The sequence below is a fragment of the Pygoscelis adeliae genome, unplaced genomic scaffold, assembly GCF_000699105.1.
Source record: "Pygoscelis adeliae isolate BGI_AS28 unplaced genomic scaffold, ASM69910v1 Scaffold79, whole genome shotgun sequence".
Classification (NCBI taxonomy): Eukaryota; Metazoa; Chordata; class Aves; order Sphenisciformes; family Spheniscidae; genus Pygoscelis; species Pygoscelis adeliae.
In genome coordinates this window covers 3321501-3325410 of record NW_008825532.1, presented here as the reverse complement: position 1 = coordinate 3325410, position 3910 = coordinate 3321501, and positions in this window count along the sequence as shown.

The following is a 3910-nucleotide window of genomic DNA, read 5'->3' as shown; positions in this document are numbered from 1 at the left end:
GGAAAACAGTCCTTCCATGCACACACCCCCCCACAAGCAGCACTGCAGGCAGAGCTCAGCCAAGACCTACTCACCACAAACAGCCACTGCTGCTTGTGCAATAATCCAATTCCCAAAGTGCCAACAGAAATGTGTGTGCAAAGATGTCAACAGATGCCTATCGAAGGGTTTGGGGACCAGGGAGAGCAAAGAGCAAGGTGACATTGTGACATTCATTAGAGTAACCCAGCAAATACTGATTTAATACAACCTTGCATCACCCTCATTAAAAGAGTTGGTCTCAGTTTTGCAACAGACTTGAAATGAAGATATTCAGGAATGTTTTGCTCTGCATATGCATTAAGGTTATTTGGTAAGCTTTTTAAATTCAGTATTTAACTCTACCTTTCACACAGATCTGGTGGCAGATGTTTCTGGATTCATGTTTTTTTGATGTAATTAGCAACTTTAATTACTCCATGAGCTCAATGTCCAAAAAGAGACACAGAATACTTAATACATGATAGTACTTAGTTCAAAAAGTGCTGAGTATGCAAAGGTCAGTAATTGTTAATAAATATTAACACATCATATTGTGGCTATTCCCAATATGACAAGGAACTTCTCAGTAGTAACTAATAAGTTAAAAATTAATATCTGTTATTGCACCATGCAGGTTGATAGCTTGTCAGTCACATGTTTAAACAGCTGGCACTGAGAGAAGAGAATCTGCTTTTCTACACTGAATTACTGCTCTAACATCCATGGAGGCAAAGGTAATATTCAAAGCCCGAACAAAACACCAACTTAAACCATGTTTCTTTTGCTGTTTATTGCTACTCTGTGCCACACAGATAAAAACCACGTTGTAGCCATACAAATGTCAAACTCCCTGCAAACTGCAAAGCAACACTGTAGCAGTTGACATCTTTGTCCTTCCTTCTCCACATCTGCTTTCTGACTCTTTTCTTGATCAGAAGCATCACCACGTCCCTGCACAGGGTTAACCTGCCTCCCACCATGGCAGGTCAAAAGCCACCCTCGAGCACCATTGTCGAACATCTTTAGTGAGCTGGGACTGGATGTATAGGAAACCCGTGCTGGAATAACGCAAACAGGCCAGACGCTGCTTTACCATCACTCCCTCTGCCACAGGCAGTTCACACGCAAGAAAATCAAGCTAACAGGCCTGTATCTAAAGAGGGACAAATGTCCCCAGAAGATTCTGGTCCACAGCACTCAGCATTTTAAGAAGGAAAGAGATGCAAAACATTCAAACTTAAAAAGAAAAAAACCTAAACTTGAAAAATTTGCTATAAAGCAGAACTCATTCAGTCTTCCGTTTTGCGGAAAACACAGCCTCTTTGTGTTTTGCCACCTATCGTTTAATGCTATGTAAAATAGGTTACCAAGAACACAGATAGGGTGTACTTGGGCAACGTCACCAAATAAACTACTACCACCTGAAATATCACCACCAAGACAACCTCAAGTGCTAAACGAAGCTCTCGTAAGCGATCAAGTGTACTTACTACTGATCACTACCATCTACCTTGATAAGGAAGTGGATTAAACTATCTATGTAGAATAGATGAAAGGCACACCCTCCCTAAACTCACTGCCAAACATGTAAAAAGAAAAGCATTTCTCTTCTCCTGATGCATTACACTATACACATTAGCAAAAACACAACTCCTGCACTGACGCTCCAAGAAGTGGAGCATTTGCAGTTCTACTACACAAGAGACAGTACTTCCAACATGAAGTTTACCTATAAAGCTATTCACAAGGCACTTGGATCACTTAGATCACTGGCAGCTGCTTAAGCAAAGTTACTGAATTACTGTCCCTAACATCCTTTCAATCAATCATTGCGTAGCATTCTCATTTGCTTCCTTCAAGTCAGAACTGTTGTATTTCCACTTCTCCAAAGCCAGTTAAGTTGCTGCACTAGAGAGCCAAGTAAACACAGGAAAGAGTTACTAGAAGATCCCGCATGAGTGGATCCAGCAGCAAACCCATTTAACAAGGCTGCAATTCCTTCACTCACCATCTTAATCTCACAACAATTGAAAACCCGGAGCAGTCAGTAAGAAAGCCCCAGGGGAAGGAGTTCCTCTGCATTTATCCCAAATCTGAGCATCCATCAGCCGAATACTTAATGAAGTCGTCAGTCCCCAGAGCCCTCCCCACTGTGAAGGTAATCTAGCCAAAACTAGTAAATAGGTTTCTGGAGTTTTGGGCATTCTTTAATCTGGGGAGATGTTTGCCTACTTTATAGGAGGGGAAATTTGTCAGATTAGCTTTGATAAGAGAACAAAGATCCTGGTTAAGCATAATTCTTTATATCTAGCACTGAATAACTGAGTTTAATAATCACATTATGATCTCTTAACCCAGACAAAGAATGAGTAATTCATCTTTCACAAGCAGAGAATTCCTTCAAAGGAGCTTGGTTACAACCAAGCAACATCCTCAAATTGTTAAACTTTTGGCAAGATTAACGGGCTGTGATAACAGCAGCGTTTCAAAAGGATTTATCTTAGCAAATTATTTTATAACATACTTTTTTTTTTTAAAAAGTATTCAGATGCAAACCAGCAGATCTGGAATTTAAACTCTCTGCATGCACACACCCCACAGAAGGCCATCAAACACCCCCAGGCAGAAATCAGCTGCAGAATATTGCACCCAGGGGACTCGCCTTGTGTCCACTAATCCCCCTGAAACACTGCTCTCCACTGACAAACTACCAGCAGCTCCTCTTTGCACAAGATTTCTTTTCAAAACAGACTGAATTTCTATACATCATTATGCACAGCACTAACATATGTTGATCTCTGTAACTATTCCCTCTTTATATCCAGGTTCCAGCTGTTGTCTTTAAAGTTACTCTGAGCAAGTCTCCCAGCATTAAGGAGTTTTTTCTTCTCAGGTTACCAGGCTCACTGGAGAAGTCACAAGTGTTACTGGTTGAACAATGGCTCCAAGTTCTCATGCAAAAGCAATTTATCTGAGATATCTATTATCTTTTATAGTCTCTTCTACAGACTGACCAAAAACAGGAAGCCCAGCTCTCATGTGCACATGCATTCCACTGGGATTGTGTAAGAGCAATAACAACCTCGGAGGCTGATTCAATGGCATTTGCTCAGAGCTATACCAACAGCTCTCCTGAAAAGAAATAAATGAGTTCAAGTGATGCCCTGCTTGAAGGTATGGATGCTATTACAGAGCAGACAGATGCAGCCTGTCCTAAGGAAGCATTAACTGGAAGTTAGCCATCCACATCTCACTCGCTATTTCCACTTAGATAAAAACTTAAAACTGGAGAACAGTCACGCCTGCAGAGTTTGTTACCTCCGTGAGCAGCGGGACTTGATGCTATCCATTGGAATACTTACAGCCAGCACCAGGGTGCCCCAGCCTTTCCTATGCAAAGGAAAGTCTAAAGCTTCACCTCCTGAAAAATTCCCTGCTCTTCCCCTTCCCTTCGCAGGCTCCCAACAAGAAGCCATTGTTCGGGGGAGCAGGGTGACGCTTCCTCTCCCAGTCCAAATTAGAGATGTATAAAAATAAACCCACGCAGCTGTCCCTCTAATTCATTTTATTTCACCCCGCTTCAATTAGATGAGAAGTCGGCTCCAATTTTCTGACTTTTTCTGCTTTTGGGAACGCTATCCTGCACAAAAGAGAAAAGTCAAATGCAAACCGAATCCCCTTTTCAGCACCGCTCTGCGGGAACCCGCAACGGGAAGCAGCACCTCCCCTCCCCTGCAGCCGGGCTCTGCCTCCACCCACTCGCACAAAGCCCGAAGTTTTGCAGAAGTCGGGGCTTTCGCTGCGCGCCCCTCTCCATCCCAGCGGCGGAGCTCCCGGCACGGCGCGGCCGCCCCAAACCCGCTAACAGCGGCCGCGGGGCAGCGCACCT